Raw genomic sequence first — 12459 nt, 5'->3', positions numbered from 1 at the left:
GTTAAGTGCCGTCGAGTCGGTTCCGACCCATAGCGACCCTGTACAGGGTTTCCGAGGGTGTAAATCTTTACGGGAGTAGAAACCCTCATCTTTCTCCCGCGGAGCGGCTGGTAGTTTCGAACTACTGACCTTAAGGTTTGCAGCCCGACTCAATTAAGCTGAAGAAAATACGGGGGAAAGTCTGGCTTCATTTTGTTTGCCTCACTCATTTCTTTTTTAACTTTTTCATCCCTAGGTTTCTTTCCAAGGAGTCCTGGTAGCATAGTGGGTTATGTGTTTGGTGTCTAACCACAAGGTCAGCAGTTCGAATCCACCAGCCACCTCGAGGGAGACCAATGAGGCTTTCGGCTCCAATAAAGATTTATGGCCTCGGAAACCCTATGGTGGTGGTGGCTGCATGCCACTGAGTCAGTTCCAACTCATAGCAACCCTGTTTAGGGTTTCTGAAGCTGCAAATGTTTACGGGAGCAGAAAGCCTCATCTTTCTCCTGCAAAGTGACTGGTAGATTCGAACTGACCTTGCAGTTAGCAGACCAGCTTGTAATCCACTAGCTACCAGGGCTCCTTTGGAAACCGTATCAGAGTTGCTATGAGTCGGAACTGACCTGATGGCATATAGAGGCAGCAGCTGACTTTCCTGCCCCTGTTCAATTATAGGCAAAAGTAGGCCAGACAGCAAATGGGACTCTCTGTCCAAGCTTTTCCCTAATAACTAGAGTGGTCAGGAACGTGTTTAAGACTACCTCCGCTGCCATCCTGCCTGGCTCTCTGTCCCCTTCCAAGGAGTCCCACATTAAAATGAATGTCGTAAAGTACAATTGCCAACGGAGGGACCACACCTGTCGCCCAAATCTGGGATTGGGGAACACACATCTCCCCAGGAGAATGGTGGGAAGGACGTTTCTGCCAGCTGATATGAGTTAGTGACAAGAGCTGAACCCCAGACCACAGCACTTTCAAAGGCAAGTATTATTAGCCCTGGTAGTACAACACTTAAGTACTCAGCTGCTGACTGAAAGGTGGCAGTGTGAAGCCACCCAGCTGCTGTTCCACAGGAGAACAAGCCGGCAATCTGCTCTGTAAAGATTAAACCAGAAAGAACCAAACCCTCTGCCGTCAAGTTGATGCCGACTCATTGCAGATCATCACGTCTTTTTGTCCTGAAGAGCCTCTGATGGGTTCTAACTGCCTACCTTTCGCTTAGCAGCTGAATGTATAACCACTGAGGCAGCAGAATTCCTTCTCATAAAGCTGACAGACTCCATCCCGCACGGTCACCATGAGTTGAAATCTATTTGATGGCACACAACCACAACCACAGCAAAGGTCTCATAACCAGCAGCACCAGCCTCCCCAAATTCTCAATTCTGATCGACTGAGTCCGAAAGTCTGCGGTGGATCCCAGGAATCTGTGTTTAGATCTGCTGTCCACATGGAAGTTTGACAACCACTAGTCTGCAGAACTCAGAGAGGGAGGAGCCGAGAGGTCTTAGGTTGGGAGGGTGGAGGAGAGATATAAAACGACTGGAGGTTGCAGGACTGGTCCAAGGAAAGCCAAGAGCAGAGGAGTGGAATGGGGCAGTGAAAGAAGTCTATTCCAGAGTGGTGCTGACCACTCCCTGGCCACTAGTCACATGTAGTCTCTTCTGTTTGAAATTAATTGAAAACCATTTCAAATGCAGGCCTCACGAGCCACATTTCTAGGGCTTAACAGCTACAGTTTCCGCATCACATAAAGTTTTAATGGGCCAGTTCTAACTCCTAGAAACGATGTAACTTTGAGTAAGTCACTCACCTCTCTTGAGCCTCTAAGTCCTCTTCCTCCTCTACATAAAGGCATTCATACTCTATCCCTACCTCATATGATTGTTGCTGCTGTTTTTGTTAAGCACCGTCAAGTCGGTTCCAACTCATAGCAACCCTGTATAGGGTTTTCAAGGAGTAGCTGGTGGGTTTGAACAGCTGACCCTGCAGTTAGCAGTCCAGTGCTCATCCTACAGTGCCACATCAGGGCTCCATATAATTGTTATGGAACTGGAAATAGTATGCATGTGTAAGTTACCTGGCACGGCTACCCCGCCTATAGCAAGAGCTTGGTCAATTATAGGTAATATTGCTGCTATTATGATTTTATGAGCAGTCAAGATGTCTTTCATTGGCATGAACAGTCTACATTGGCAAGGACGGACTTCCTCCATCACATTTCAATTACAAATTTCAGAGCTTCTGTAAGTGGCTTTACTTTCAGCAGGACAAGACAGCAATGCCATTCTGAAGCAATGCCGATTTTCCAGCAGACCAGAAAGGTGGCATTTTAACCCAGAAGTATTACACAAGAGACTTGTAAGCAGGGCAACAAATCTTGAAGCTAGACCACCTTGCTTTGCTTTGCTCAGAGCTTGCTTTTCTTTATCCACTAATTCCATAAATCCTAGGAAGATTACATTAGACTTGAAGCTTCAGTTTTCTTCATCTAGAAAGACCCTCAAGAGATCTTGCAACGCTCTTGTAAACCCTCCTATGTATAAGAAAACAAAATCCAGCCCAAAGCAATGACACAACCTAGGGACCTCCCATGATTCCCTCCTGAAGGCCAGACCAGACGATATGGATGGGGACTAGAGGAGGGCAGGGTGGGGAAAATGCAGAAGGGGCTTCATACGTGGAGTTTTATTCTGATGAATTAGGAAATAGGGAGTCACTGACTGATCTGGAGCTAGCGTGATGGACTTACATGTTTTAGCAAGAAATTGGGGGACGGGTGGAACAACAGCTGAGGAAGCAATAGTAGGAGTTAGGAAGAGCAGCTGGGAGGCTGGGGCAATACTCAGGTGGGCTGTTTTCAGGTCTGCAGGACTGAGGAAAGAATGAAGGGCAGAGACTTGAGTTGGATCAAGGGGACTCAGCCTCAGCATTGAGACTGAAGGCTCAGACATTAATGTCCAAGAGGCCAGTCTGGCCCCTTCAAACTCTTTTGAAAAATCAATCCCACTCTTTACGTGGGCTTTGAGTACACCCAGCTCTCTGTGGGTGAGGCATCAAAGAGTCTAGGTAAGAGACTCAGGGAAGCAAATCCTGGACCTATGTCCAGTTTAGGAATCGCAACAGAGACTTTCCTTCCTGAGCCACTCAGGCCTCTTGGGGCAATCCCAGACCTTCTAGTGGTATGTTGTTGTTAAGTGACATCAAGTTGGTTCTGACTCAGAGTGACCTTGTTCAGGGTTTCCGAGTTATAGACCATTCAAATAAAAAAATAAACAACAACAAAAAAACATGGGTGGGGTATCCAATATGAGTCGGACAATGTCTTACTTTGTTAATAAAGATGTTAAAATACAAATTGCCACCTACTACCTTAATAGTGTGGGCACTGTAGACTCAGCACTGGACTGAGAACCACAAGGTCAGCAGTTCAAACCCACCAGCAGCTCTTTGGGAACCCTATCTATACAGGATTGCTATGTGTTGGAACCGACTCGATGGCACTTAACAACAACAACCTTGATCATCTATTGAAGAGACTTTAACACCAAAAACAATAGGGAAGGAAGGCCATTCTTAGAATAAAAAAGGTCATTCTATAACACGGACAAGGTCTTGCTTTTTCAAAAAACTCGCTCCCACTTCACTGTAAACTGTTAGAAAGGCTGCCGGTCCCATCCAGGCAGTGGTCCACAAGCCTAGGCTGTGGGAACTGGTGGTTTCTGTGACATTCCAGAATGGTTTCCCGTGTGGTTTGGGCTGTATGCTTCAGCTTTGCCGTCCCCAATCTAGCTGCCTGGCTCCTCAGACTAAAAATAAAGCTTGTGGTTTCTGGTGTGATGTGCTTGACACGGTGGGGCAAGGGCAGAAGTGGTCTTCTAAAACCTTCTTAAAATGCAAGAGATGAACTTCAAAAGCTCCTAGGACAAATGGTCTCGTATTGATATTTTCACATTCAATAATTTTATATTTAGTCAAGTGAGTTAGTGATTTTTTTTTTTTTCCCATACAAGTAAATTGCAGCCAGAGTTAATTGCTCAATCTGAAATGTATCTGGGCATTGTGTAGATGTTGGAAAGGAAATAGTAACATTGAGAATTTGAGCAGAGGGGCATTCTTTAGAAAAACAAAACCAAAATTTGTTTTCCGTGGACATTAATTTAAAAATGCAGTCTGCGTGTTTCTCAAAGCTTGGAGTATCTAGTCAAATGAAAACTCTATTTTAATGAGCTTTTCTGAACCGTTTTTCCTGTTGTTTCTAAAATGCAAACGAAAACTCCATAGGCACAGGCTCAATCCATTCCCTTTCATTGATTTGTTAGCCAATCAATGGCCATTGTAATCTGAAAATAAATAGATAAATAACGTCAATTTCTGTGAACCTTTCCAAGTGAGGCTGTGTTCAGCTAAGCTTAATAAAGAGCAAACCAGCAAGGACCATCTGGAAAACAGTCTTCCGGAGTCGTGAAAGATAGTGGCAGCCTTTGCCCAACCTGCTATAAATAAGTGTCTCAGAGAGAAAAAAAACAAAACAAAACACGAATTTCAAATCTGTTTCTACTTAATACAGCTGCAATAGAGTTTATTTAGCTTTTCCCTATAGCGGGGAGACTGTTTGCATTTTTATGACAAGGGTCTAAATGTTTTTCGCAGCCATTATTTTGAGGAACAACATACCACTCGGACCTGTCTGCTTGCTTCGGCTGCCTCTGCACCACGAAACTGGCCTCCACAGCCCAGATTTATGATCCTGCTTCCTCTCCCAGTATTGCAACCATCACCGGGATCCTGGCCTGCAAGGGGCTGGCAACTTAGAATAACCAAGTGTCACGTGATGCAAATCAATTCTTTATCCTCCTGGCCCCAGCACATAGTGGATTCTTGCCAGCTCATTGCCTCTCCCTTCAGGACCACAAGGAAGACTCCAACCACTCCTCAAGGCAGGCTAGCCCTCATAGGTGAAGCTTTAGTGCTGGCTTGGCAGAGCGCCACATGCTCACCTGTCCACCTTTCCTATGCTTGCAAAGGAATCCTTGAACACAGGCAATGTCGAACTCCTTTAGATATGATTTCTGTACTGAGCTCTTACTCATACCTCCCCGCCGTTAGTTTCCCAGTACCCATCCCACCCCCAGAGATTGGCAGAGCAGGTTCATCCTTGTGACACCCTCCCTTTATAACTGTGTGATCCCCCTCTAATTCCAAGAGACCATCAGAAAGAAAACCACCCTGGGGCTTGTTTCCCACAGTGGCAACATTTCATCTGTCTGTCACTGCTGACTTCGGGCATGACCAGGTTCTAGCTGCCTAAAAGGGCACTGCTGGCATTATTTTTGCTGGAGGAGTTTCCCAGGCAGAATCTCTGCAAGGAAGCAAAAATGTGTAAGAGGAAAGAATTTAGGAGAGTTGGAGGGAACTATCTGAATTTCAACATCCAATCATTTTCAAAACTGCTCCCTCTACCTAACATTGACTTTCTGTCTCAAGAATGCTGGGAAACATAGAAAATTAGCAGCGAGTAAAAGGACCGCTGCATTCTCCAATGAGTCTATTACACTGTTCCAAGCTGAGCTCTCACAAGGATACTAAAAGGCTAAATTAATTGGCTTCGACTTAAGATGCTACAGGAGGGACGGCAGCCTGGTGGCTTTGAAGTTAGGCCTGGAATCAGGTGCCCATAAAAAGAAATTAGGGAAGAATCAACCTGTTCTCTTGACAAAAAAAAAAAGAAAAAAAAAGAGGCTGTGCGTTTTTTTCTTCTGTGTCCCCATTTTCTCTGTGTCTTTTTCTTTTGTGCTTTTAAAAAAAAAAATAAATCTGTGCATATACAATCTTATAGACCCTTCTACCAACCTTAGCATTAAATATCAGGCACATGATCCACTTACAACAGCTGATAATCACTCCACGAATTATATATAAAACTCAGAGGGGGAAAATGTTTCTGTTTGATTATTTCAAACTGGCTTTTCCCAAAACCACAAATGACTTATGAAATTTGGGTTTAGAACCACGGGTGACTGTGCCCTCCCAAGGGACATTTGGAAATGCCTAGAGACATTTTTGGTTGTTCCACTGGGGAGGGAGATTCTTGTGGAATCTAGTGAGCAGAGACCAGGAATGCTGCTCAAAGTGCACAAGACAGTCCACAGGAACAAAGAAAGAACACACCACAAATGCCAACATGGCCGAAGTGGAGAAGCCCTGCTCCAGATACAGCCAAATGATGCTTGGTCTCGAACACACATCTTTGGCAATTACCAACAGGAGAAGAGTCCATTTTCTTAGAAATCGCCAGTGGGTTGGTAGATATGTTGACGACAAGATAAGCCTTCTCCATGTTCACATAAATCAAATAGGCTGTCAGTCTAAATCTCGGGACTGAGTGGGGGTTGGTACTGTGCATTTTAGATGCATATTTCATCAGTGTAAATGGATGGAAATTAATACCTCATAAAATAAAATGTTTATCTAGTTATGTTCCATACAAAACCAAAATCAATATGATGTATCTTACTTAACCTGCAATTAGAGTTGTTTTAAAAGAAAGAAAGAAAGAAATGCCATTCTTTTCTCATTTTTTTGCTTGTAGGGTACACACTTCTGTGCACGACACATTAAATAAACACACAAGCAAACAATCCCCCCTTTTTAAGCAGCTTTTTCCAGTGCATACAAAGCTTCCGGAATCATTCCATTTTATTCACTATAGATTCAATCATTCTTTAGTGTGCAAAATATGCAGCCCATTCTTTTGGTTATGCCTGCCTGACTTTCCAAATGCCCTCAAAACTAGGATGATGACTCACATACTTTGGGCCCACTGTGCCAATAAGAATTCCACACAGTCAAGAAAAGACTTCTGCCTGGTGTGGGTGGGGAGGAGGGGTGGGGAAAGGAGGAGGGGATTCCTGCAGCCAACTGCTGTCAATGGGGCTTAAGGACAGGTGCTGAGATTCCCTCAAATTCCTTTAGCTCTGGTATATTCTGTGTGGCCCTGCAGTGCCCTCCGCTTGGGGATAGGTTTTGGTCAGAATAAACCTATATTCCTAGAGCCAGTGGAGAGTTTCCAGGCTTAACCACGAAGGAAAGCATGGCTGACAGCGACACCATTTCAACCCTTCCAGGCCATGTCCCCTCTGAATTAGAAAGCAAAAATGACCACACATACCAAGGTAACAACAACAAAAAGTGTCCCAATGCACCCAGTCTTGGCTGCCAGCGGAGCCCTAGCCTGTTGCTGAGAAAGATCAGTTGCTACATTGCAGCTGGAGAAGCTATTTCCAGGGAACTGGTAATACCCTGGTTGTTAATGAATTATTTTTCACCAGAATGTCGGATTCTTCCTGTGCTCCAGTAAACAGTCTGCTTCTGGCATGGGAAACAAAACCAGCTCCTTCCTTCTGAGGAGCCCAAGGAGGTCAGCCAAGGGTCCCCTGTGGGGGCAGCCCCCTCAGGAGCCAGAGCCCCAGGCGCCTGACCTATAAATCACTACAACCCCAAGTTCATTATTCTATTCCTTTCCATCTATTCATGCCATGCCCAGCGCCTAAGGAGGAGCCCAGAAGTGCCCAGCCATGGAGGTAATGATACCACAGTGCCAACTGAAAGCCTTCCCTCCCCCATCCCAGGCCCCAGAATGCTCTTTTGGTCAGGTATCCTCCTCTACAACACCATGGGGGTGTGAAAGTGGGTTTCCTTGTAGTTATTATTTCTCTCTCATGGAACTTGGATTAATTTCCTTGCTGTACAGAGTCAGAGAAAACCTGCCATCTACATTTATGCCCCCAGCACATTGCTTAGAGGTGCTACAAAGCTGAAGCTGCAAGGTTGGAGCACTTTGCTAGAGAGCAGCATTCTGACAAAGAAACAGACATGTACTTCACAGTAAAAAAACAAACAAACATATATAGATAGATAGATAAATAGATAGATAGATAGATAGATAGATAGATAGATAGATAGATAGATAGATAGATAGATAGATGTGAAAGTCATTGTAATCCAATATTTATTTATCCCCAAATATTATCATATACTCAATATCAAAATTAATAATGAGATCGTTTCCATTTTTTTGTTGTTCTGTTTTGTGTTAGAAATGCTGTGTACATTTTATACTGATGCTGTTGCTGGGCACCACTGAGTCCATTCTGAGTCATAGTGATCCCTTGCGACAGACTAGAACTGCCCCCCAACAAGGTTTTCTAGGCTGTAATCTACACTCAGCGACATTTAACAGCAATACAACTGTCTTTACAGAGGCGACGCCAGGTCTTTTTCATACAGAACCCCTGGGTTCGTTGGTACCACCAACTTTTCTGTTAGCAGCCAGTGCTTAACCGCTGTGCCATCTCTTAATTTGGACTCACCACATCTCAAGCTCTCAAGAGTCACCAGTATCTACAGCCTATTGCATTGGACAGTGCAGATAAAGAATATTTCCAACATCACAGAACGTTCTATTAGACAGTCCTGTACTAAAAGACCAAAAAAGCTTTCTGATAAGTGTGAACAAGATGTGCTTCCAAAATTCTCTAACAGAATTATTAGAAGTAATCATTTCAGCAGAAAAAGAAACAGGGACAACTAATAAAGGGATGTTCTAGGAGCTCTTAGTAGAAATTAAAATGGATTTTTGTGAAAGCCCCAGGAACCACGCCTCCGTCGTGGGTAGTGGAAAGGCCAGTGAGTAGCATCCATCTTAGCTGTTCTCAGATCTCAGGGCAGGGGTTGGGTTAGAAGATCGCCAACGTCACGTACCTTCCTTCAATAACAACTCTGGGTTTGCAATCTAATTTGGTAAAGCAGACACAAAAACATGATCAAATTAAGTGTGCCTGGGTCTGCACGTGCATGGGTGTTTGTGTGTCTGTGTTCTTGGCTGAACAGGGAAGGAGAGTCCTGTGTAAAACTCAGAAGCACTAAAGTGACCACCAAGACCACCCCCTCACCAACTGCTGTCGGAGCCCAAGGGGGCAGAAGACTCCAACGGTACATCAAGAGTTGTGAACCACAAATGAGAGGCCTTGAGTCCTCAAAGCATGAGATTCTGGGAACCCTGGCAGACAGACAGGTGGGAAGGAGAAGTGGTCATCAGAAGCAGTCTCCAAAGACCAGTGCTGCCAACTCTAAACCAAGGATGCCACCCTGATCCTCAAGTCAAGGATAATTCAGAACCCCATACAGCCATCTTCTCCCCTCGGGGAGTCTTCTCTCAGCTCCCATCAGTAGCTCCAGAATTTCTAGAGGGTTAGAGGCCACCATCCAGTAGGAGGGGGCTAAGGCACTTGTTTTGAGAATACATTTGCATAGCAAGTCCCCACCCCTTTTATTCTTGAGTGCTTATTTATTTGAGATGGATGGATCAAAAACAACTCACTCACTTCTTTGATCCCACCATGGACCCATGGCTAATTCCTTAACCTTTCTGAACATCAGTTTGTTCATCCACAAGATGGGGATGATACTGCCCATCTTATGGAATGTTTGTAAAGATTAAATCAAGGCTTGTTTACATGGGACCACCAAGGGCTAGAACTGGAATATGATACCAGGACGTTTGCATCTCCACCCAAACATACCAATCTCTTAGCAATGATTGAAACCTCTCTCCCCACCATCCTTCACTCCATCAGCCACATCATCTAGTCACTCAATTTTCATTGATTAAGCAACAGTTGGGTATTGGGGATTCTGAGATAAAAAGATAAAGTTTTGCTTTAAAAAATTTTTTTTTAATCTTACTTAGAGACTTTCTTGGATCTATCCACTTGGTATGTAAGCATGAACCATGGGTGACTGGACTAACTCATCTGTAGTCTACCACAAGCCCCTTGTAGGTACCATATTTTGTGAACGGGTTGTTGTTGTTGTTAAGTGCCGTCGAGTCAGTTCCGACCCACAGCAACCCTGTATAGGGTTTCCAAGGAGCAGCTGGTGAGCTTGAACTGCTGACCTTGCAGTTCAGCACATTAACCTACAGTGCCACATAGGGACTGAGAACGTCGACCATTGGGAGAAACAAAGAAAGAACTTGGGGGTGGGAGAGAGACATGTTGCTCCCTTTGAATCATAACCAGCCAAATCTGGCAATAGACATGTGACTGGAAATTTCTCCGAGCCTGTTTCATTACCTGTCAACTAATGCTTCCATCCCAAGGAAACTGTGAGGGTTTCCCGTGTGAAAAATGCCTGGCAACAGCAACCTTCCTCTCTCAAATCTACAGTTAAGGAAGGAGCCAGAGGACAGACACTTGTTGTTTTCTTCTTGTAATGTCAGCGCACACTGTGTGTGGAGCTCTTTCTTCTCCATCTCTGGTCAATGGATTCAAGGGCAGTCCTATCCTTGGTTGTCAGGTCTTTAGAGGGAGTGCTCTCTGTCCTCTGGAGCTACAGTGCTCCCAGCAACACCTCCTCACACACCTTCCAGCCTTTTCTTTTCCTTTCTTGCATTTCAGATGGCCCTGTATATATATTCAACTACTCACCGCTAAATTCTTGCACTGGCAACTAGCATCACCTAAAAATGGTGTGTTCATTTGCTCAAAGGTAGATTTTCCTGGGCTCAACCCCACTGCTGGAGGGCTAGAGCTTCTTTGTATCATAAAAGATCTTCTGGGTACTTAAAGGGTCCCATGGGCTAATGCTAAGGCAGCCAGCACACCAAGTTCCAGTTTGCTATGGGTGACAGTGCCCAAGGTGCTTCCTTGATGTCCCTACTGGTCATCTGTCAGGAGGGAGAAGCCGATGTGTGTGCAGGCAGAGGGGCAGAGAAACTGGGCTGTGTCTCCAAGCCCACATCTGGCTTAGGGAAGTGGTAGGTAGAGAGAGCTCCTGAGGATCACACCTTCTAGAAAACCTGAAGGAAATCCAGAGGGTGGGAGCACAATGTTGCTCTGGTCAGTGACTCCCCGCCCACTAGCCTCCCAACTGTCCTCTTGCCAGGCCACCAGCCCTCTCCTGTAACAAAGGCCCATTCACGCTACATTTTCAAAGTTATCAGAAGTCTCTTGGTCAATTAGCAAATGATTATGAAGACCAAAGGGTGACAGAGAAACATCTAGAAAAGGGCCGGCAAGAATCCCTGAGAAAAGCAGAGAAAACCCTTGCTTGACTGGAAGCAAAGCAAGGAATTATTTTCTCCCTGCTGGCTGCTTTTCTCTCCGTTCTAACGGGAAGCTTTCAAGAACCAGCTAAATAAAGGGATCACACCAGAGGATGCGAGATAATGCTAAACCAACAAAAACAAAGACCCAAACGAAACAGAGCGAGCCATGAGAATACGCGGCTATCAAAACTTTGTTTGGCCTATCTATTTATCACCGCTGCACAGCCGGGCTCTGCGGAATATCATTCTGTTGATGTCACTTATCCTCAGCAAAATATTTACACATCCTTCAAAACGCCAGATGAAGGGGGCCGGCCGCGCACTGCCGAAAGCTGTCCTGCAAGCTCCATCGCCCAGTTGTGAGCAGAGTGTGTGTGTGTGGGGGGGGGGGGGGGGGGGAGGCGGGGGGGCACGCGGGTGGCTCCAGCGGCGCAGGTAAGAGCCACCAACAATTTCCCGGACCACTGCCACCTAGGCACTGCCCCCTGCCCTGCCCACCTCTCCCCTACCTGCCTGGACCAGCAGCAGCCACCTCCCCGATATGGTGTCCAAGCCTCGTCCTTCTCCCCCTTGCTTTTCTCATTGATTAAGTTCTCAAACCATTGTTGAAACTGGGTGGTTTCTCCCTGAAAAACTGGGCTGAATTCATTACGCTTGCTCTGGCCACAAAAGGAATATTCATAAAAGTTTGGCAGGCAAAAAGGGAGGCTGACTGCGTGCCATGGGGTGGGTGACAATTCTCTTTGCTGAAGCCACCTTCTTCCTCCTGGCCCCATCCCTCTGCCATCCAACCGTCGTGCCCCAAACCTACTCCGGGGACTTCTGAGACGGAAACACAAAGCAGCAGCTGTTTGGCAACATTTCTGCCCCTTGCCAGCAACTGTGGTGGGATGCCATTTCCCCACCCAGGCGGAGCTTCCCTGGAACAATAGTCGGGCTTGAAACGGCAAACAGGCAAACACTCTTGAGCACAACCCCAACCCCGAAACAGCCACCGCAGGGAGCAGCCGTGAACTCGCCGCGCGGGCAAAGGCACCAGCCGAGACGCCCTCAAAAACGCAGCGACAACGCTGCTTAGTGCCTAACATGGCAGAAAGCCCTGGCCGGCGTGGCCACCCGGCTGGGCACCGGGTGCGGGGGCCCCCGGCGCCGGCGCGCACTCACCCAGCTCCGGGGGGCTGTGGGGCTGGCCGCGCGGCACAAAGACCAGCCTGGCGCGATCTGGCAAAAGCCAACTTTCCTCCTGGCTCGCCAGGGCCGCCAGATACGTCAACAGGATCCATCTTTCGAAGGGCCTGGAAGGCGCCCGGTGCTCCGGGCCGGGTGCGGTGGCCGCAGGGTGGCAGCGCGACCCCCGCCGGGCCCCC

The 12459-nt window shown here is 46.4% G+C and overlaps 1 protein-coding gene across 2 annotated transcripts in view; it reads right to left on the bottom strand.

Annotated features, from left to right (window-relative positions):
• RAI2 (retinoic acid induced 2) overlaps nt 1-12459 on the bottom strand; it is a 101648-nt gene that overhangs the window by 88667 nt on the left and 522 nt on the right. The gene's annotated exons all lie outside the window — the stretch shown is intronic.

Source organism: Chrysochloris asiatica, unplaced genomic scaffold, assembly GCF_000296735.1.
Source record: "Chrysochloris asiatica unplaced genomic scaffold, ChrAsi1.0 scaffold00018, whole genome shotgun sequence".
In the NCBI taxonomy this organism is placed as follows: domain Eukaryota; kingdom Metazoa; phylum Chordata; class Mammalia; order Afrosoricida; family Chrysochloridae; genus Chrysochloris; species Chrysochloris asiatica.
The sequence above is the reverse complement of the archived record's forward strand: the minus strand, read 5'-3'. Positions and strand labels throughout refer to the sequence as shown.